At 48.1% G+C, this 21,937-nt stretch overlaps 1 protein-coding gene, 11 non-coding genes and 6 pseudogenes across 12 annotated transcripts in view; 17 read left to right on the top strand and 1 right to left on the bottom strand.

Annotated features, from left to right (window-relative positions):
* The window catches only part of LOC142095485 (uncharacterized), a 185,296-nt gene that overhangs the window by 77,678 nt on the left and 85,681 nt on the right, over positions 1–21,937 (bottom strand). The gene's annotated exons all lie outside the window — the stretch shown is intronic.
* LOC142095915 (U2 spliceosomal RNA) lies at positions 1,139–1,357 on the top strand (annotated as a pseudogene).
* On the top strand, positions 3,083–3,253 carry LOC142095935 (U2 spliceosomal RNA; annotated as a pseudogene).
* Positions 4,073–4,263, top strand: LOC142095796 (U2 spliceosomal RNA). The gene has a single exon (XR_012677974.1). It is a non-coding gene; the product is annotated as a U2 spliceosomal RNA (small nuclear RNA).
* LOC142095893 (U2 spliceosomal RNA) lies at positions 5,893–6,097 on the top strand (annotated as a pseudogene).
* Positions 6,917–7,107, top strand: LOC142095795 (U2 spliceosomal RNA). Its single transcript, XR_012677973.1, has one exon. It is a non-coding gene; the product is annotated as a U2 spliceosomal RNA (small nuclear RNA).
* On the top strand, positions 7,927–8,117 carry LOC142095793 (U2 spliceosomal RNA). Its single transcript, XR_012677972.1, has one exon. It is a non-coding gene; the product is annotated as a U2 spliceosomal RNA (small nuclear RNA).
* On the top strand, positions 8,937–9,127 carry LOC142095792 (U2 spliceosomal RNA). Its single transcript, XR_012677971.1, has one exon. It is a non-coding gene; the product is annotated as a U2 spliceosomal RNA (small nuclear RNA).
* On the top strand, positions 9,947–10,137 carry LOC142095791 (U2 spliceosomal RNA). The gene has a single exon (XR_012677970.1). It is a non-coding gene; the product is annotated as a U2 spliceosomal RNA (small nuclear RNA).
* On the top strand, positions 11,652–11,856 carry LOC142095848 (U2 spliceosomal RNA; annotated as a pseudogene).
* Positions 12,676–12,866, top strand: LOC142095790 (U2 spliceosomal RNA). Its single transcript, XR_012677969.1, has one exon. It is a non-coding gene; the product is annotated as a U2 spliceosomal RNA (small nuclear RNA).
* LOC142095789 (U2 spliceosomal RNA) lies at positions 13,686–13,876 on the top strand. Its single transcript, XR_012677968.1, has one exon. It is a non-coding gene; the product is annotated as a U2 spliceosomal RNA (small nuclear RNA).
* LOC142095788 (U2 spliceosomal RNA) lies at positions 14,696–14,886 on the top strand. The gene has a single exon (XR_012677967.1). It is a non-coding gene; the product is annotated as a U2 spliceosomal RNA (small nuclear RNA).
* On the top strand, positions 15,706–15,896 carry LOC142095787 (U2 spliceosomal RNA). The gene has a single exon (XR_012677966.1). It is a non-coding gene; the product is annotated as a U2 spliceosomal RNA (small nuclear RNA).
* LOC142095928 (U2 spliceosomal RNA) lies at positions 17,604–17,774 on the top strand (annotated as a pseudogene).
* Positions 18,594–18,784, top strand: LOC142095786 (U2 spliceosomal RNA). Its single transcript, XR_012677965.1, has one exon. It is a non-coding gene; the product is annotated as a U2 spliceosomal RNA (small nuclear RNA).
* On the top strand, positions 19,604–19,794 carry LOC142095785 (U2 spliceosomal RNA). The gene has a single exon (XR_012677964.1). It is a non-coding gene; the product is annotated as a U2 spliceosomal RNA (small nuclear RNA).
* LOC142095946 (U2 spliceosomal RNA) lies at positions 20,614–20,770 on the top strand (annotated as a pseudogene).

Here is a 21,937-nt window from a genome sequence, read left to right as displayed (position 1 = left end):
TTGCCTGGGGAGACGAGGACGGAACGGCAGGCCGACTAATCAGCGGGCGTCGTTGCACTTATGGTCAAGGGGAGGAGTTAATGCAAATTTTGCAGGCATCTCGTTTGAAAAGTCCTCGGCTCATGTGCGTGCCTTTGCAGACAGAGAGGTGTAAAGAGGGTCCCAGTGAAGGTGTCAGGCTTTTCAGGCTAGTCGGGCCTAGAATGTGCAGCAATGGAGTGTTGTGGGCCGCCGCTGAAGAAAGTATACGGCGTGTGGCGTGGCTGTCTCCTACAGTTGTCAGGCCTAGCCTGAGAAGCGGGCGCTTTCCTGGGTCCCTTTTCAGGTTATCGCTTCTCGGCCTTTTGGCTAAGATCAAGTGCAGTTGTGGCAGATCAGCACTTGCCTCTTTAACTAGAGGGCTGGAATGCAGCTTTGAAAGGCTGGGACAAAAGTGCATCCGGACTGGAAACCCGGGGGGCCATAAATCACGGGTCAAGAGACCTTAATATAGATACAACGTGATTCTGTTGGCACCCACGCACTTTTGACCTCTTTCTCCTAAGCAATGCTATATTCTTTGCCCGGACCTTTTTGGCTGGGCAAGAAAATTTTTATACCCGGCCCAGGGTGAAGCTCCGGCGGATCTCAGGGGCAAAATGGGTCCCCTAGTGTGGCAGGCCAAGGGGGCCCATACTAGCCCAGCCACCCGGCTGGGGCCGTACCCACTCGGCTTGAGTCCTGGGTGAAGCTCCGGCAGATCCCAGGGACTAATGGGGCCCTTCTAGCTTTGCGGCGACGAGGGTCCAACCCTGCCCAGCCACCCGGCTGGGGCCGTACCCACTCGGCTTGAGTCCTGGGTGAAGCTCCGGCAGATCCCAGGGACTAATGGGGCCCTCCTAGCTTCGCGGCGACGAGGGTCCAACCCCGCCCAGCCACCCGGCTGGGGCCGTACCCAATCGGCACACCGAGCACTGGGTGAAGCTTCGGCGGATCCCAGGGGCTAAGAGGCTCCCCTAGCTTTGCGGCGAAGGGAGTCAGACGACCCCGGCCCCTAAGTGACCTTTTTGGTTCTGGGGGTCGAGGACCAGGGTCCTTCCTCTCCGGAGGGAGGACCACGCACCGAAAACTCTTGTGCATGTTTTTTGGGTATTTACTCATTTTTTTCGTGCACAAGGGACGAGCTCAAGGCTTTAAATAAAAAAAAAAAAAAAAAAAAAAAAAATCTGTTCTTATCAGTTTAATATCTGATACGCCCCCTATCTGGGGGCCATATATTAAATGGATTTTTAGAACAGGGAGATGGAAGAAGAGCTTGCTCTGTCCACTCCACGCATTGACCTGGTATTGCAGTACTTCCAGGACCGGTGCACTTCTCTTATCCAGTTATCAAAAAATAGAATCATGTCTCTTTTCAGCAACAAAAAAACATAAGAACAGATTTTTGTCTCCTGTGTCTTATTTCGTGTCAATTTATTGTGTCTTTTTGTTGTTTTGTTTCTTATCTCTTTTAGCAAACAAGCATTTGCAGATAAGAAGACCCTTTTCTTTGTCCAAAAGGATTACTGAATTGATCCAATTATTCCTTTAATGGAGCAACTTGTGATTTGCAAATTCAATTGGATCTCCGAATGAATGAAACTATTAATCTGACGTAGTGTGTCTCCCTCTTGTGGACCCAGTGACATAATAAAGGCAAGTGAGGATTATGACACACACCTTTTAGAACCCTGCTGCTGTTGCAGCATGCAGCTTCCTTTTCTATTTACTTGCCGGTGGCCCGAGAAACAATTGTGATGCACCTTGAAGTGCTGTTTCTGTGACATGCTGTGAATATTCCGAAAGAAGCTGGGCAGACAGTGTGATTAATTGCCTGGGGAGACGAGGACGGAACGGCAGGCCGACTAATCAGCGGGCGTCGTTGCACTTATGGTCAAGGGGAGGAGTTAATGCAAATTTTGCAGGCATCTCGTTTGAAAAGTCCTCGGCTCATGTGCGTGCCTTTGCAGACAGAGAGGTGTAAAGAGGGTCCCAGTGAAGGTGTCAGGCTTTTCAGGCTAGTCGGGCCTAGAATGTGCAGCAATGGAGTGTTGTGGGCCGCCGCTGAAGAAAGTATACGGCGTGTGGCGTGGCTGTCTCCTACAGTTGTCAGGCCTAGCCTGAGAAGCGGGCGCTTTCCTGGGTCCCTTTTCAGGTTATCGCTTCTCGGCCTTTTGGCTAAGATCAAGTGCAGTTGTGGCAGATCAGCACTTGCCTCTTTAACTAGAGGGCTGGAATGCAGCTTTGAAAGGCTGGGACAAATGTGCATCCGGATTGGAAACCCGGGGGGCCATAAATCACGGGTCAGGAGACCTTAATATAGATACAACGTGATTCTGTTGGCACCCACGCACTTTTGACCTCTTTCTCCTAAGCAATGCTATATTCTTTGCCCGGACCTTTTTGGCTGGGCAAGAAAATTTTTATACCCGGCCCAGGGTGAAGCTCCGGCGGATCTCAGGGGCAAAATGGGTCCCCTAGTGTGGCAGGCCAAGGGGGCCCATACTAGCCCAGCCACCCGGCTGGGGCCGTACCCACTCGGCTTGAGTCCTGGGTGAAGCTCCGGCAGATCCCAGGGACTAATGGGGCCCTCCTAGCTTCGCGGCGACGAGGGTCCAACCCTGCCCAGCCACCCGGCTGGGGCCGTACCCACTCGGCTTGAGTCCTGGGTGAAGCTCCGGCAGATCCCAGGGACTAATGGGGCCCTCCTAGCTTCGCGGCGACGAGGGTCCAACCCCGCCCAGCCACCCGGCTGGGGCCGTACCCAATCGGCACACCGAGCACTGGGTGAAGCTTCGGCGGATCCCAGGGGCTAAGAGGCTCCCCTAGCTTTGCGGCGAAGGGAGTCAGACGACCCCGGCCCCTAAGTGACCTTTTTGGTTCTGGGGGTCGAGGACCAGGGTCCTTCCTCTCCGGAGGGAGGACCACGCACCGAAAACTCTTGTGCATGTTTTTTGGGTATTTACTCATTTTTTTCGTGCACAAGGGACGAGCTCAAGGCTTTAAATAAAAAAAAAAAAAAAAAAAAAAAAAAAAAAAAAAAAAAAAAAAAAAAAAAAAAAAAAAAAAAAAAAAAAAAAAATCTGTTCTTATCAGTTTAATATCTGATACGCCCCCTATCTGGGGGCCATATATTAAATGGATTTTTAGAACAGGGAGATGGAAGAAGAGCTTGCTCTGTCCACTCCACGCATTGACCTGGTATTGCAGTACTTCCAGGACCGGTGCACTTCTCTTATCCAGTTATCAAAAAATAGAATCATGTCTCTTTTCAGCAACAAAAAAACATAAGAACAGATTTTTGTCTCCTGTGTCTTATTTCGTGTCAATTTATTGTGTCTTTTTGTTGTTTTGTTTCTTATCTCTTTTAGCAAACAAGCATTTGCAGATAAGAAGACCCTTTTCTTTGTCCAAAAGGATTACTGAATTGATCCAATTATTCCTTTAATGGAGCAACTTGTGATTTGCAAATTCAATTGGATCTCCGAATGAATGAAACTATTAATCTGACGTAGTGTGTCTCCCTCTTGTGGACCCAGTGACATAATAAAGGCAAGTGAGGATTATGACACACACCTTTTAGAACCCTGCTGCTGTTGCAGCATGCAGCTTCCTTTTCTATTTACTTGCCGGTGGCCCGAGAAACAATTGTGATGCACCTTGAAGTGCTGTTTCTGTGACATGCTGTGAATATTCCGAAAGAAGCTGGGCAGACAGTGTGATTAATTGCCTGGGGAGACGAGGACGGAACGGCAGGCCGACTAATCAGCGGGCGTCGTTGCACTTATGGTCAAGGGGAGGAGTTAATGCAAATTTTGCAGGCATCTCGTTTGAAAAGTCCTCGGCTCATGTGCGTGCCTTTGCAGACAGAGAGGTGTAAAGAGGGTCCCAGTGAAGGTGTCAGGCTTTTCAGGCTAGTCGGGCCTAGAATGTGCAGCAATGGAGTGTTGTGGGCCGCCGCTGAAGAAAGTATACGGCGTGTGGCGTGGCTGTCTCCTACAGTTGTCAGGCCTAGCCTGAGAAGCGGGCGCTTTCCTGGGTCCCTTTTCAGGTTATCGCTTCTCGGCCTTTTGGCTAAGATCAAGTGTAGTATCTGTTCTTATCAGTTTAATATCTGATACGCCCCCTATCTGGGGGCCATATATTAAATGGATTTTTAGAACAGGGAGATGGAAGAAGAGCTTGCTCTGTCCACTCCACGCATTGACCTGGTATTGCAGTACTTCCAGGACCGGTGCACTTCTCTTATCCAGTTATCAAAAAATAGAATCATGTCTCTTTTCAGCAACAAAAAAACATAAGAACAGATTTTTGTCTCCTGTGTCTTATTTCGTGTCAATTTATTGTGTCTTTTTGTTGTTTTGTTTCTTATCTCTTTTAGCAAACAAGCATTTGCAGATAAGAAGACCCTTTTCTTTGTCCAAAAGGATTACTGAATTGATCCAATTATTCCTTTAATGGAGCAACTTGTGATTTGCAAATTCAATTGGATCTCCGAATGAATGAAACTATTAATCTGACGTAGTGTGTCTCCCTCTTGTGGACCCAGTGACATAATAAAGGCAAGTGAGGATTATGACACACACCTTTTAGAACCCTGCTGCTGTTGCAGCATGCAGCTTCCTTTTCTATTTACTTGCCGGTGGCCCGAGAAACAATTGTGATGCACCTTGAAGTGCTGTTTCTGTGACATGCTGTGAATATTCCGAAAGAAGCTGGGCAGACAGTGTGATTAATTGCCTGGGGAGACGAGGACGGAACGGCAGGCCGACTAATCAGCGGGCGTCGTTGCACTTATGGTCAAGGGGAGGAGTTAATGCAAATTTTGCAGGCATCTCGTTTGAAAAGTCCTCGGCTCATGTGCGTGCCTTTGCAGACAGAGAGGTGTAAAGAGGGTCCCAGTGAAGGTGTCAGGCTTTTCAGGCTAGTCGGGCCTAGAATGTGCAGCAATGGAGTGTTGTGGGCCGCCGCTGAAGAAAGTATACGGCGTGTGGCGTGGCTGTCTCCTACAGTTGTCAGGCCTAGCCTGAGAAGCGGGCGCTTTCCTGGGTCCCTTTTCAGGTTATCGCTTCTCGGCCTTTTGGCTAAGATCAAGTGCAGTTGTGGCAGATCAGCACTTGCCTCTTTAACTAGAGGGCTGGAATGCAGCTTTGAAAGGCTGGGACAAAAGTGCATCCGGACTGGAAACCCGGGGGGCCATAAATCACGGGTCAAGAGACCTTAATATAGATACAACGTGATTCTGTTGGCACCCACGCACTTTTGACCTCTTTCTCCTAAGCAATGCTATATTCTTTGCCCGGACCTTTTTGGCTGGGCAAGAAAATTTTTATACCCGGCCCAGGGTGAAGCTCCGGCGGATCTCAGGGGCAAAATGGGTCCCCTAGTGTGGCAGGCCAAGGGGGCCCATACTAGCCCAGCCACCCGGCTGGGGCCGTACCCACTCGGCTTGAGTCCTGGGTGAAGCTCCGGCAGATCCCAGGGACTAATGGGGCCCTTCTAGCTTTGCGGCGACGAGGGTCCAACCCTGCCCAGCCACCCGGCTGGGGCCGTACCCACTCGGCTTGAGTCCTGGGTGAAGCTCCGGCAGATCCCAGGGACTAATGGGGCCCTCCTAGCTTCGCGGCGACGAGGGTCCAACCCCGCCCAGCCACCCGGCTGGGGCCGTACCCAATCGGCACACCGAGCACTGGGTGAAGCTTCGGCGGATCCCAGGGGCTAAGAGGCTCCCCTAGCTTTGCGGCGAAGGGAGTCAGACGACCCCGGCCCCTAAGTGACCTTTTTGGTTCTGGGGGTCGAGGACCAGGGTCCTTCCTCTCCGGAGGGAGGACCACGCACCGAAAACTCTTGTGCATGTTTTTTGGGTATTTACTCATTTTTTTCGTGCACAAGGGACGAGCTCAAGGCTTTAAATAAAAAAAAAAAATCTGTTCTTATCAGTTTAATATCTGATACGCCCCCTATCTGGGGGCCATATATTAAATGGATTTTTAGAACAGGGAGATGGAAGAAGAGCTTGCTCTGTCCACTCCACGCATTGACCTGGTATTGCAGTACTTCCAGGACCGGTGCACTTCTCTTATCCAGTTATCAAAAAATAGAATCATGTCTCTTTTCAGCAACAAAAAAACATAAGAACAGATTTTTGTCTCCTGTGTCTTATTTCGTGTCAATTTATTGTGTCTTTTTGTTGTTTTGTTTCTTATCTCTTTTAGCAAACAAGCATTTGCAGATAAGAAGACCCTTTTCTTTGTCCAAAAGGATTACTGAATTGATCCAATTATTCCTTTAATGGAGCAACTTGTGATTTGCAAATTCAATTGGATCTCCGAATGAATGAAACTATTAATCTGACGTAGTGTGTCTCCCTCTTGTGGACCCAGTGACATAATAAAGGCAAGTGAGGATTATGACACACACCTTTTAGAACCCTGCTGCTGTTGCAGCATGCAGCTTCCTTTTCTATTTACTTGCCGGTGGCCCGAGAAACAATTGTGATGCACCTTGAAGTGCTGTTTCTGTGACATGCTGTGAATATTCCGAAAGAAGCTGGGCAGACAGTGTGATTAATTGCCTGGGGAGACGAGGACGGAACGGCAGGCCGACTAATCAGCGGGCGTCGTTGCACTTATGGTCAAGGGGAGGAGTTAATGCAAATTTTGCAGGCATCTCGTTTGAAAAGTCCTCGGCTCATGTGCGTGCCTTTGCAGACAGAGAGGTGTAAAGAGGGTCCCAGTGAAGGTGTCAGGCTTTTCAGGCTAGTCGGGCCTAGAATGTGCAGCAATGGAGTGTTGTGGGCCGCCGCTGAAGAAAGTATACGGCGTGTGGCGTGGCTGTCTCCTACAGTTGTCAGGCCTAGCCTGAGAAGCGGGCGCTTTCCTGGGTCCCTTTTCAGGTTATCGCTTCTCGGCCTTTTGGCTAAGATCAAGTGTAGTATCTGTTCTTATCAGTTTAATATCTGATACGCCCCCTATCTGGGGGCCATATATTAAATGGATTTTTAGAACAGGGAGATGGAAGAAGAGCTTGCTCTGTCCACTCCACGCATTGACCTGGTATTGCAGTACTTCCAGGACCGGTGCACTTCTCTTATCCAGTTATCAAAAAATAGAATCATGTCTCTTTTCAGCAACAAAAAAACATAAGAACAGATTTTTGTCTCCTGTGTCTTATTTCGTGTCAATTTATTGTGTCTTTTTGTTGTTTTGTTTCTTATCTCTTTTAGCAAACAAGCATTTGCAGATAAGAAGACCCTTTTCTTTGTCCAAAAGGATTACTGAATTGATCCAATTATTCCTTTAATGGAGCAACTTGTGATTTGCAAATTCAATTGGATCTCCGAATGAATGAAACTATTAATCTGACGTAGTGTGTCTCCCTCTTGTGGACCCAGTGACATAATAAAGGCAAGTGAGGATTATGACACACACCTTTTAGAACCCTGCTGCTGTTGCAGCATGCAGCTTCCTTTTCTATTTACTTGCCGGTGGCCCGAGAAACAATTGTGATGCACCTTGAAGTGCTGTTTCTGTGACATGCTGTGAATATTCCGAAAGAAGCTGGGCAGACAGTGTGATTAATTGCCTGGGGAGACGAGGACGGAACGGCAGGCCGACTAATCAGCGGGCGTCGTTGCACTTATGGTCAAGGGGAGGAGTTAATGCAAATTTTGCAGGCATCTCGTTTGAAAAGTCCTCGGCTCATGTGCGTGCCTTTGCAGACAGAGAGGTGTAAAGAGGGTCCCAGTGAAGGTGTCAGGCTTTTCAGGCTAGTCGGGCCTAGAATGTGCAGCAATGGAGTGTTGTGGGCCGCCGCTGAAGAAAGTATACGGCGTGTGGCGTGGCTGTCTCCTACAGTTGTCAGGCCTAGCCTGAGAAGCGGGCGCTTTCCTGGGTCCCTTTTCAGGTTATCGCTTCTCGGCCTTTTGGCTAAGATCAAGTGTAGTATCTGTTCTTATCAGTTTAATATCTGATACGCCCCCTATCTGGGGGCCATATATTAAATGGATTTTTAGAACAGGGAGATGGAAGAAGAGCTTGCTCTGTCCACTCCACGCATTGACCTGGTATTGCAGTACTTCCAGGACCGGTGCACTTCTCTTATCCAGTTATCAAAAAATAGAATCATGTCTCTTTTCAGCAACAAAAAAACATAAGAACAGATTTTTGTCTCCTGTGTCTTATTTCGTGTCAATTTATTGTGTCTTTTTGTTGTTTTGTTTCTTATCTCTTTTAGCAAACAAGCATTTGCAGATAAGAAGACCCTTTTCTTTGTCCAAAAGGATTACTGAATTGATCCAATTATTCCTTTAATGGAGCAACTTGTGATTTGCAAATTCAATTGGATCTCCGAATGAATGAAACTATTAATCTGACGTAGTGTGTCTCCCTCTTGTGGACCCAGTGACATAATAAAGGCAAGTGAGGATTATGACACACACCTTTTAGAACCCTGCTGCTGTTGCAGCATGCAGCTTCCTTTTCTATTTACTTGCCGGTGGCCCGAGAAACAATTGTGATGCACCTTGAAGTGCTGTTTCTGTGACATGCTGTGAATATTCCGAAAGAAGCTGGGCAGACAGTGTGATTAATTGCCTGGGGAGACGAGGACGGAACGGCAGGCCGACTAATCAGCGGGCGTCGTTGCACTTATGGTCAAGGGGAGGAGTTAATGCAAATTTTGCAGGCATCTCGTTTGAAAAGTCCTCGGCTCATGTGCGTGCCTTTGCAGACAGAGAGGTGTAAAGAGGGTCCCAGTGAAGGTGTCAGGCTTTTCAGGCTAGTCGGGCCTAGAATGTGCAGCAATGGAGTGTTGTGGGCCGCCGCTGAAGAAAGTATACGGCGTGTGGCGTGGCTGTCTCCTACAGTTGTCAGGCCTAGCCTGAGAAGCGGGCGCTTTCCTGGGTCCCTTTTCAGGTTATCGCTTCTCGGCCTTTTGGCTAAGATCAAGTGTAGTATCTGTTCTTATCAGTTTAATATCTGATACGCCCCCTATCTGGGGGCCATATATTAAATGGATTTTTAGAACAGGGAGATGGAAGAAGAGCTTGCTCTGTCCACTCCACGCATTGACCTGGTATTGCAGTACTTCCAGGACCGGTGCACTTCTCTTATCCAGTTATCAAAAAATAGAATCATGTCTCTTTTCAGCAACAAAAAAACATAAGAACAGATTTTTGTCTCCTGTGTCTTATTTCGTGTCAATTTATTGTGTCTTTTTGTTGTTTTGTTTCTTATCTCTTTTAGCAAACAAGCATTTGCAGATAAGAAGACCCTTTTCTTTGTCCAAAAGGATTACTGAATTGATCCAATTATTCCTTTAATGGAGCAACTTGTGATTTGCAAATTCAATTGGATCTCCGAATGAATGAAACTATTAATCTGACGTAGTGTGTCTCCCTCTTGTGGACCCAGTGACATAATAAAGGCAAGTGAGGATTATGACACACACCTTTTAGAACCCTGCTGCTGTTGCAGCATGCAGCTTCCTTTTCTATTTACTTGCCGGTGGCCCGAGAAACAATTGTGATGCACCTTGAAGTGCTGTTTCTGTGACATGCTGTGAATATTCCGAAAGAAGCTGGGCAGACAGTGTGATTAATTGCCTGGGGAGACGAGGACGGAACGGCAGGCCGACTAATCAGCGGGCGTCGTTGCACTTATGGTCAAGGGGAGGAGTTAATGCAAATTTTGCAGGCATCTCGTTTGAAAAGTCCTCGGCTCATGTGCGTGCCTTTGCAGACAGAGAGGTGTAAAGAGGGTCCCAGTGAAGGTGTCAGGCTTTTCAGGCTAGTCGGGCCTAGAATGTGCAGCAATGGAGTGTTGTGGGCCGCCGCTGAAGAAAGTATACGGCGTGTGGCGTGGCTGTCTCCTACAGTTGTCAGGCCTAGCCTGAGAAGCGGGCGCTTTCCTGGGTCCCTTTTCAGGTTATCGCTTCTCGGCCTTTTGGCTAAGATCAAGTGTAGTATCTGTTCTTATCAGTTTAATATCTGATACGCCCCCTATCTGGGGGCCATATATTAAATGGATTTTTAGAACAGGGAGATGGAAGAAGAGCTTGCTCTGTCCACTCCACGCATTGACCTGGTATTGCAGTACTTCCAGGACCGGTGCACTTCTCTTATCCAGTTATCAAAAAATAGAATCATGTCTCTTTTCAGCAACAAAAAAACATAAGAACAGATTTTTGTCTCCTGTGTCTTATTTCGTGTCAATTTATTGTGTCTTTTTGTTGTTTTGTTTCTTATCTCTTTTAGCAAACAAGCATTTGCAGATAAGAAGACCCTTTTCTTTGTCCAAAAGGATTACTGAATTGATCCAATTATTCCTTTAATGGAGCAACTTGTGATTTGCAAATTCAATTGGATCTCCGAATGAATGAAACTATTAATCTGACGTAGTGTGTCTCCCTCTTGTGGACCCAGTGACATAATAAAGGCAAGTGAGGATTATGACACACACCTTTTAGAACCCTGCTGCTGTTGCAGCATGCAGCTTCCTTTTCTATTTACTTGCCGGTGGCCCGAGAAACAATTGTGATGCACCTTGAAGTGCTGTTTCTGTGACATGCTGTGAATATTCCGAAAGAAGCTGGGCAGACAGTGTGATTAATTGCCTGGGGAGACGAGGACGGAACGGCAGGCCGACTAATCAGCGGGCGTCGTTGCACTTATGGTCAAGGGGAGGAGTTAATGCAAATTTTGCAGGCATCTCGTTTGAAAAGTCCTCGGCTCATGTGCGTGCCTTTGCAGACAGAGAGGTGTAAAGAGGGTCCCAGTGAAGGTGTCAGGCTTTTCAGGCTAGTCGGGCCTAGAATGTGCAGCAATGGAGTGTTGTGGGCCGCCGCTGAAGAAAGTATACGGCGTGTGGCGTGGCTGTCTCCTACAGTTGTCAGGCCTAGCCTGAGAAGCGGGCGCTTTCCTGGGTCCCTTTTCAGGTTATCGCTTCTCGGCCTTTTGGCTAAGATCAAGTGCAGTTGTGGCAGATCAGCACTTGCCTCTTTAACTAGAGGGCTGGAATGCAGCTTTGAAAGGCTGGGACAAATGTGCATCCGGACTGGAAACCCGGGGGGCCATAAATCACGGGTCAGGAGACCTTAATATAGATACAACGTGATTCTGTTGGCACCCACGCACTTCTGACCTCTTTCTCCTAAGCAATGCTATATTCTTTGCCCGGACCTTTTTGGCTGGGCAAGAAAATTTTTATACCTGGCCCAGGGTGAAGCTCCGGCGGATCTCAGGGGCAAAATGGGTCCCCTAGTGTGGCAGGCCAAGGGGGCCCATACTAGCCCAGCCACCCGGCTGGGGCCGTACCCACTCGGCTTGAGTCCTGGGTGAAGCTCCGGCAGATCCCAGGGACTAATGGGGCCCTCCTAGCTTCGCGGCGACGAGGGTCCAACCCCGCCCAGCCACCCGGCTGGGGCCGTACCCAATCGGCACACCGAGCACTGGGTGAAGCTTCGGCGGATCCCAGGGGCTAAGAGGCTCCCCTAGCTTTGCGGCGAAGGGAGTCAGACGACCCCGGCCCCTAAGTGACCTTTTTGGTTCTGGGGGTCGAGGACCAGGGTCCTTCCTCTCCGGAGGGAGGACCACGCACCGAAAACTCTTGTGCATGTTTTTTGGGTATTTACTCATTTTTTTTCGTGCACAAGGGACGAGCTCAAGGCTTTAAATAAAAAAAAAAATCTGTTCTTATCAGTTTAATATCTGATACGCCCCCTATCTGGGGGCCATATATTAAATGGATTTTTAGAACAGGGAGATGGAAGAAGAGCTTGCTCTGTCCACTCCACGCATTGACCTGGTATTGCAGTACTTCCAGGACCGGTGCACTTCTCTTATCCAGTTATCAAAAAATAGAATCATGTCTCTTTTCAGCAACAAAAAAACATAAGAACAGATTTTTGTCTCCTGTGTCTTATTTCGTGTCAATTTATTGTGTCTTTTTGTTGTTTTGTTTCTTATCTCTTTTAGCAAACAAGCATTTGCAGATAAGAAGACCCTTTTCTTTGTCCAAAAGGATTACTGAATTGATCCAATTATTCCTTTAATGGAGCAACTTGTGATTTGCAAATTCAATTGGATCTCCGAATGAATGAAACTATTAATCTGACGTAGTGTGTCTCCCTCTTGTGGACCCAGTGACATAATAAAGGCAAGTGAGGATTATGACACACACCTTTTAGAACCCTGCTGCTGTTGCAGCATGCAGCTTCCTTTTCTATTTACTTGCCGGTGGCCCGAGAAACAATTGTGATGCACCTTGAAGTGCTGTTTCTGTGACATGCTGTGAATATTCCGAAAGAAGCTGGGCAGACAGTGTGATTAATTGCCTGGGGAGACGAGGACGGAACGGCAGGCCGACTAATCAGCGGGCGTCGTTGCACTTATGGTCAAGGGGAGGAGTTAATGCAAATTTTGCAGGCATCTCGTTTGAAAAGTCCTCGGCTCATGTGCGTGCCTTTGCAGACAGAGAGGTGTAAAGAGGGTCCCAGTGAAGGTGTCAGGCTTTTCAGGCTAGTCGGGCCTAGAATGTGCAGCAATGGAGTGTTGTGGGCCGCCGCTGAAGAAAGTATACGGCGTGTGGCGTGGCTGTCTCCTACAGTTGTCAGGCCTAGCCTGAGAAGCGGGCGCTTTCCTGGGTCCCTTTTCAGGTTATCGCTTCTCGGCCTTTTGGCTAAGATCAAGTGTAGTATCTGTTCTTATCAGTTTAATATCTGATACGCCCCCTATCTGGGGGCCATATATTAAATGGATTTTTAGAACAGGGAGATGGAAGAAGAGCTTGCTCTGTCCACTCCACGCATTGACCTGGTATTGCAGTACTTCCAGGACCGGTGCACTTCTCTTATCCAGTTATCAAAAAATAGAATCATGTCTCTTTTCAGCAACAAAAAAACATAAGAACAGATTTTTGTCTCCTGTGTCTTATTTCGTGTCAATTTATTGTGTCTTTTTGTTGTTTTGTTTCTTATCTCTTTTAGCAAACAAGCATTTGCAGATAAGAAGACCCTTTTCTTTGTCCAAAAGGATTACTGAATTGATCCAATTATTCCTTTAATGGAGCAACTTGTGATTTGCAAATTCAATTGGATCTCCGAATGAATGAAACTATTAATCTGACGTAGTGTGTCTCCCTCTTGTGGACCCAGTGACATAATAAAGGCAAGTGAGGATTATGACACACACCTTTTAGAACCCTGCTGCTGTTGCAGCATGCAGCTTCCTTTTCTATTTACTTGCCGGTGGCCCGAGAAACAATTGTGATGCACCTTGAAGTGCTGTTTCTGTGACATGCTGTGAATATTCCGAAAGAAGCTGGGCAGACAGTGTGATTAATTGCCTGGGGAGACGAGGACGGAACGGCAGGCCGACTAATCAGCGGGCGTCGTTGCACTTATGGTCAAGGGGAGGAGTTAATGCAAATTTTGCAGGCATCTCGTTTGAAAAGTCCTCGGCTCATGTGCGTGCCTTTGCAGACAGAGAGGTGTAAAGAGGGTCCCAGTGAAGGTGTCAGGCTTTTCAGGCTAGTCGGGCCTAGAATGTGCAGCAATGGAGTGTTGTGGGCCGCCGCTGAAGAAAGTATACGGCGTGTGGCGTGGCTGTCTCCTACAGTTGTCAGGCCTAGCCTGAGAAGCGGGCGCTTTCCTGGGTCCCTTTTCAGGTTATCGCTTCTCGGCCTTTTGGCTAAGATCAAGTGTAGTATCTGTTCTTATCAGTTTAATATCTGATACGCCCCCTATCTGGGGGCCATATATTAAATGGATTTTTAGAACAGGGAGATGGAAGAAGAGCTTGCTCTGTCCACTCCACGCATTGACCTGGTATTGCAGTACTTCCAGGACCGGTGCACTTCTCTTATCCAGTTATCAAAAAATAGAATCATGTCTCTTTTCAGCAACAAAAAAACATAAGAACAGATTTTTGTCTCCTGTGTCTTATTTCGTGTCAATTTATTGTGTCTTTTTGTTGTTTTGTTTCTTATCTCTTTTAGCAAACAAGCATTTGCAGATAAGAAGACCCTTTTCTTTGTCCAAAAGGATTACTGAATTGATCCAATTATTCCTTTAATGGAGCAACTTGTGATTTGCAAATTCAATTGGATCTCCGAATGAATGAAACTATTAATCTGACGTAGTGTGTCTCCCTCTTGTGGACCCAGTGACATAATAAAGGCAAGTGAGGATTATGACACACACCTTTTAGAACCCTGCTGCTGTTGCAGCATGCAGCTTCCTTTTCTATTTACTTGCCGGTGGCCCGAGAAACAATTGTGATGCACCTTGAAGTGCTGTTTCTGTGACATGCTGTGAATATTCCGAAAGAAGCTGGGCAGACAGTGTGATTAATTGCCTGGGGAGACGAGGACGGAACGGCAGGCCGACTAATCAGCGGGCGTCGTTGCACTTATGGTCAAGGGGAGGAGTTAATGCAAATTTTGCAGGCATCTCGTTTGAAAAGTCCTCGGCTCATGTGCGTGCCTTTGCAGACAGAGAGGTGTAAAGAGGGTCCCAGTGAAGGTGTCAGGCTTTTCAGGCTAGTCGGGCCTAGAATGTGCAGCAATGGAGTGTTGTGGGCCGCCGCTGAAGAAAGTATACGGCGTGTGGCGTGGCTGTCTCCTACAGTTGTCAGGCCTAGCCTGAGAAGCGGGCGCTTTCCTGGGTCCCTTTTCAGGTTATCGCTTCTCGGCCTTTTGGCTAAGATCAAGTGTAGTATCTGTTCTTATCAGTTTAATATCTGATACGCCCCCTATCTGGGGGCCATATATTAAATGGATTTTTAGAACAGGGAGATGGAAGAAGAGCTTGCTCTGTCCACTCCACGCATTGACCTGGTATTGCAGTACTTCCAGGACCGGTGCACTTCTCTTATCCAGTTATCAAAAAATAGAATCATGTCTCTTTTCAGCAACAAAAAAACATAAGAACAGATTTTTGTCTCCTGTGTCTTATTTCGTGTCAATTTATTGTGTCTTTTTGTTGTTTTGTTTCTTATCTCTTTTAGCAAACAAGCATTTGCAGATAAGAAGACCCTTTTCTTTGTCCAAAAGGATTACTGAATTGATCCAATTATTCCTTTAATGGAGCAACTTGTGATTTGCAAATTCAATTGGATCTCCGAATGAATGAAACTATTAATCTGACGTAGTGTGTCTCCCTCTTGTGGACCCAGTGACATAATAAAGGCAAGTGAGGATTATGACACACACCTTTTAGAACCCTGCTGCTGTTGCAGCATGCAGCTTCCTTTTCTATTTACTTGCCGGTGGCCCGAGAAACAATTGTGATGCACCTTGAAGTGCTGTTTCTGTGACATGCTGTGAATATTCCGAAAGAAGCTGGGCAGACAGTGTGATTAATTGCCTGGGGAGACGAGGACGGAACGGCAGGCCGACTAATCAGCGGGCGTCGTTGCACTTATGGTCAAGGGGAGGAGTTAATGCAAATTTTGCAGGCATCTCGTTTGAAAAGTCCTCGGCTCATGTGCGTGCCTTTGCAGACAGAGAGGTGTAAAGAGGGTCCCAGTGAAGGTGTCAGGCTTTTCAGGCTAGTCGGGCCTAGAATGTGCAGCAATGGAGTGTTGTGGGCCGCCGCTGAAGAAAGTATACGGCGTGTGGCGTGGCTGTCTCCTACAGTTGTCAGGCCTAGCCTGAGAAGCGGGCGCTTTCCTGGGTCCCTTTTCAGGTTATCGCTTCTCGGCCTTTTGGCTAAGATCAAGTGTAGTATCTGTTCTTATCAGTTTAATATCTGATACGCCCCCTATCTGGGGGCCATATATTAAATGGATTTTTAGAACAGGGAGATGGAAGAAGAGCTTGCTCTGTCCACTCCACGCATTGACCTGGTATTGCAGTACTTCCAGGACCGGTGCACTTCTCTTATCCAGTTATCAAAAAATAGAATCATGTCTCTTTTCAGCAACAAAAAAACATAAGAACAGATTTTTGTCTCCTGTGTCTTATTTCGTGTCAATTTATTGTGTCTTTTTGTTGTTTTGTTTCTTATCTCTTTTAGCAAACAAGCATTTGCAGATAAGAAGACCCTTTTCTTTGTCCAAAAGGATTACTGAATTGATCCAATTATTCCTTTAATGGAGCAACTTGTGATTTGCAAATTCAATTGGATCTCCGAATGAATGAAACTATTAATCTGACGTAGTGTGTCTCCCTCTTGTGGACCCAGTGACATAATAAAGGCAAGTGAGGATTATGACACACACCTTTTAGAACCCTGCTGCTGTTGCAGCATGCAGCTTCCTTTTCTATTTACTTGCCGGTGGCCCGAGAAACAATTGTGATGCACCTTGAAGTGCTGTTTCTGTGACATGCTGTGAATATTCCGAAAGAAGCTGGGCAGACAGTGTGATTAATTGCCTGGGGAGACGAGGACGGAACGGCAGGCCGACTAATCAGCGGGCGTCGTTGCACTTATGGTCAAGGGGAGGAGTTAATGCAAATTTTGCAGGCATCTCGTTTGAAAAGTCCTCGGCTCATGTGCGTGCCTTTGCAGACAGAGAGGTGTAAAGAGGGTCCCAGTGAAGGTGTCAGGCTTTTCAGGCTAGTCGGGCCTAGAATGTGCAGCAATGGAGTGTTGTGGGCCGCCGCTGAAGAAAGTATACGGCGTGTGGCGTGGCTGTCTCCTACAGTTGTCAGGCCTAGCCTGAGAAGCGGGCGCTTTCCTGGGTCCCTTTTCAGGTTATCGCTTCTCGGCCTTTTGGCTAAGATCAAGTGCAGTTGTGGCAGATCAGCACTTGCCTCTTTAACTAGAGGGCTGGAATGCAGCTTTGAAAGGCTGGGACAAATGTGCATCCGGACTGGAAACCCGGGGGGCCATAAATCACGGGTCAAGAGACCTTAATATAGATACAACGTGATTCTGTTGGCACCCACGCACTTTTGACCTCTTTCTCCTAAGCAATGCTATATTCTTTGCCCGGACCTTTTTGGCTGGGCAAGAAAATTTTTATACCCGGCCCAGGGTGAAGCTCCGGCGGATCTCAGGGGCAAAATGGGTCCCCTAGTGTGGCAGGCCAAGGGGGCCCATACTAGCCCAGCCACCCGGCTGGGGCCGTACCCACTCGGCTTGAGTCCTGGGTGAAGCTCCGGCAGATCCCAGGGACTAATGGGGCCCTCCTAGCTTTGCGGCGACGAGGGTCCAACCCTGCCCAGCCACCCGGCTGGGGCCGTACCCACTCGGCTTGAGTCCTGGGTGAAGCTCCGGCAGATCCCAGGGACTAATGGGGCCCTCCTAGCTTCGCGGCGACGAGGGTCCAACCCCGCCCAGCCACCCGGCTGGGGCCGTACCCAATCGGCACACCGAGCACTGGGTGAAGCTTCGGCGGATCCCAGGGGCTAAGAGGCTCCCCTAGCTTTGCGGCGAAGGGAGTCAGACGACCCCGGCCCCTAAGTGACCTTTTTGGTTCTGGGGGTCGAGGACCAGGGTTCTTCCTCTCCGGAGGGAGGACCACGCACCGAAAACTCTTGTGCATGTTTTTTGGGTATTTACTCATTTTTTTCGTGCACAAGGGACGAGCTCAAGGCTTTAAATAAAAAAAAAAAAAAAAAAAAAAAAAAAAAAAAAAAAAAAAAAAAAAAAAAAAAAAATCTGTTCTTATCAGTTTAATATCTGATACGCCCCCTATCTGGGGGCCATATATTAAATGGATTTTTAGAACAGGGAGATGGAAGAAGAGCTTGCTCTGTCCACTCCACGCATTGACCTGGTATTGCAGTACTTCCAGGACCGGTGCACTTCTCTTATCCAGTTATCAAAAAATAGAATCATGTCTCTTTTCAGCAACAAAAAAACATAAGAACAGATTTTTGTCTCCTGTGTCTTATTTCGTGTCAATTTATTGTGTCTTTTTGTTGTTTTGTTTCTTATCTCTTTTAGCAAACAAGCATTTGCAGATAAGAAGACCCTTTTCTTTGTCCAAAAGGATTACTGAATTGATCCAATTATTCCTTTAATGGAGCAACTTGTGATTTGCAAATTCAATTGGATCTCCGAATGAATGAAACTATTAATCTGACGTAGTGTGTCTCCCTCTTGTGGACCCAGTGACATAATAAAGGCAAGTGAGGATTATGACACACACCTTTTAGAACCCTGCTGCTGTTGCAGCATGCAGCTTCCTTTTCTATTTACTTGCCGGTGGCCCGAGAAACAATTGTGATGCACCTTGAAGTGCTGTTTCTGTGACATGCTGTGAATATTCCGAAAGAAGCTGGGCAGACAGTGTGATTAATTGCCTGGGGAGACGAGGACGGAACGGCAGGCCGACTAATCAGCGGGCGTCGTTGCACTTATGGTCAAGGGGAGGAGTTAATGCAAATTTTGCAGGCATCTCGTTTGAAAAGTCCTCGGCTCATGTGCGTGCCTTTGCAGACAGAGAGGTGTAAAGAGGGTCCCAGTGAAGGTGTCAGGCTTTTCAGGCTAGTCGGGCCTAGAATGTGCAGCAATGGAGTGTTGTGGGCCGCCGCTGAAGAAAGTATACGGCGTGTGGCGTGGCTGTCTCCTACAGTTGTCAGGCCTAGCCTGAGAAGCGGGCGCTTTCCTGGGTCCCTTTTCAGGTTATCGCTTCTCGGCCTTTTGGCTAAGATCAAGTGTAGTATCTGTTCTTATCAGTTTAATATCTGATACGCCCCCTATCTGGGGGCCATATATTAAATGGATTTTTAGAACAGGGAGATGGAAGAAGAGCTTGCTCTGTCCACTCCACGCATTGACCTGGTATTGCAGTACTTCCAGGACCGGTGCACTTCTCTTATCCAGTTATCAAAAAATAGAATCATGTCTCTTTTCAGCAACAAAAAAACATAAGAACAGATTTTTGTCTCCTGTGTCTTATTTCGTGTCAATTTATTGTGTCTTTTTGTTGTTTTGTTTCTTATCTCTTTTAGCAAACAAGCATTTGCAGATAAGAAGACCCTTTTCTTTGTCCAAAAGGATTACTGAATTGATCCAATTATTCCTTTAATGGAGCAACTTGTGATTTGCAAATTCAATTGGATCTCCGAATGAATGAAACTATTAATCTGACGTAGTGTGTCTCCCTCTTGTGGACCCAGTGACATAATAAAGGCAAGTGAGGATTATGACACACACCTTTTAGAACCCTGCTGCTGTTGCAGCATGCAGCTTCCTTTTCTATTTACTTGCCGGTGGCCCGAGAAACAATTGTGATGCACCTTGAAGTGCTGTTTCTGTGACATGCTGTGAATATTCCGAAAGAAGCTGGGCAGACAGTGTGATTAATTGCCTGGGGAGACGAGGACGGAACGGCAGGCCGACTAATCAGCGGGCGTCGTTGCACTTATGGTCAAGGGGAGGAGTTAATGCAAATTTTGCAGGCATCTCGTTTGAAAAGTCCTCGGCTCATGTGCGTGCCTTTGCAGACAGAGAGGTGTAAAGAGGGTCCCAGTGAAGGTGTCAGGCTTTTCAGGCTAGTCGGGCCTAGAATGTGCAGCAATGGAGTGTTGTGGGCCGCCGCTGAAGAAAGTATACGGCGTGTGGCGTGGCTGTCTCCTACAGTTGTCAGGCCTAGCCTGAGAAGCGGGCGCTTTCCTGGGTCCCTTTTCAGGTTATCGCTTCTCGGCCTTTTGGCTAAGATCAAGTGTAGTATCTGTTCTTATCAGTTTAATATCTGATACGCCCCCTATCTGGGGGCCATATATTAAATGGATTTTTAGAACAGGGAGATGGAAGAAGAGCTTGCTCTGTCCACTCCACGCATTGACCTGGTATTGCAGTACTTCCAGGACCGGTGCACTTCTCTTATCCAGTTATCAAAAAATAGAATCATGTCTCTTTTCAGCAACAAAAAAACATAAGAACAGATTTTTGTCTCCTGTGTCTTATTTCGTGTCAATTTATTGTGTCTTTTTGTTGTTTTGTTTCTTATCTCTTTTAGCAAACAAGCATTTGCAGATAAGAAGACCCTTTTCTTTGTCCAAAAGGATTACTGAATTGATCCAATTATTCCTTTAATGGAGCAACTTGTGATTTGCAAATTCAATTGGATCTCCGAATGAATGAAACTATTAATCTGACGTAGTGTGTCTCCCTCTTGTGGACCCAGTGACATAATAAAGGCAAGTGAGGATTATGACACACACCTTTTAGAACCCTGCTGCTGTTGCAGCATGCAGCTTCCTTTTCTATTTACTTGCCGGTGGCCCGAGAAACAATTGTGATGCACCTTGAAGTGCTGTTTCTGTGACATGCTGTGAATATTCCGAAAGAAGCTGGGCAGACAGTGTGATTAATTGCCTGGGGAGACGAGGACGGAACGGCAGGCCGACTAATCAGCGGGCGTCGTTGCACTTATGGTCAAGGGGAGGAGTTAATGCAAATTTTGCAGGCATCTCGTTTGAAAAGTCCTCGGCTCATGTGCGTGCCTTTGCAGACAGAGAGGTGTAAAGAGGGTCCCAGTGAAGGTGTCAGGCTTTTCAGGCTAGTCGGGCCTAGAATGTGCAGCAATGGAGTGTTGTGGGCCGCCGCTGAAGAAAGTATACGGCGTGTGGCGTGGCTGTCTCCTACAGTTGTCAGGCCTAGCCTGAGAAGCGGGCGCTTTCCTGGGTCCCTTTTCAGGTTATCGCTTCTCGGCCTTTTGGCTAAGATCAAGTGTAGTATCTGTTCTTATCAGTTTACCAACTACCCGGTGGAGGTTATGCTGAGTGTGGCTCATCCGATAGCGCACTCTAACATTGGTGAGGGGCTGATGTAGACTCTGCTGCATGGTGCACTTGTCTCTCTCCTGCCCAAAACCCAGAGGACATACCTGAGTGTGGCTCATCCGATAGCACACTCTAACCCTGGTGAGGAACTGTTTGAGACTTGTGTTACCCGATCAAAGCCGGCCAGGAGCAAGAAGACCGACCCCGGGGAAGAAGCGCTGCCGACCCCCCCTGCCTGCCGGGAAGAAGACGCCGGGAGCACCTCCGGCTGAAGAAGCCCTCCTCTCCTCGGGCCCTGCTCCACTGGAAGAAGCGCCTCCTCTTCAGCGGAAGCCCCTGCTCCTCTCTACCCAGCGGGAGGACATCTGCACTGCTCCCTCCACCCCGGACGACCAGCCTCTCTACCCCAGGAAGAGCCAGGACGATGGCCTCAGCTACCCCAGCTCCTGCCTCCACCCCTGCTCCTGCCCCTGGGAAGAAGGGAGGAAAGAACACCGCCCCGAAGCCTCTCCCCGTGGCCGGAACCTCTGCCTCCACCGCCCCTGCTGCTGCCGGACAAGGCCAGCCCAACCAGGACACCCCCCAGAAGACCCCCACCCTGGAACCCTGGATGAGGCAGACCGTGGTCCTGAAGCTGAAGGAAGTGGAAGGAAGGGTCCCAGACATGACGGCCGAGACCTTCGGCAAGAAGATGATCCTGGACCAGGGCTTCTCCAAGGCTGAAACCCTCAGCGTGCAGAACTACCTGAAAGGGATCTGGTACATCACCTTCGCCTCCATTGCCATCTGCAAGAGGTACTGGGAGGCAGTGAAGACTGCGAGACCGGAGTCTCCCTTCTCCCGCTTCGTGGGGAACTGCCCCATCCAGAGAGAGGAGAGAAGAGTCACGGTCTCCATGAGAAATCCTCACACCCCTGGTAAGGACATCGCTACCTTCCTGAGCCGCTTCTGCTCCGTGGTCAAGGACCCCTCCAAGATCCTGGACGTCAACGGCTTCTGGACAGGCAAGTGGTCCATTATCATCAGACTGAGGAAAGACAGCACGGCAACTGACGGACTCCAACACCTGCCATCAAGCTTTGCCCTGGGCGGCTCTGCCGGCCTCCTCCACTATGCCGATCAGCCGAGGAACTGCAGAAAATGCGGGGAAGCTGACCACATGGCGAGAAGCTGCAAGGTCTCAGCCTGCAGGAACTGCAAGGTGGCGGGGCACGAGTCCAAGGATTGCCCAAGAAAATTGT

Source organism: Mixophyes fleayi, chromosome 6 (genome assembly GCF_038048845.1).
Source record: "Mixophyes fleayi isolate aMixFle1 chromosome 6, aMixFle1.hap1, whole genome shotgun sequence".
Classification (NCBI taxonomy): Eukaryota; Metazoa; Chordata; class Amphibia; order Anura; family Limnodynastidae; genus Mixophyes; species Mixophyes fleayi.
The sequence above is the reverse complement of the archived record's forward strand: the minus strand, read 5'-3'. Positions and strand labels throughout refer to the sequence as shown.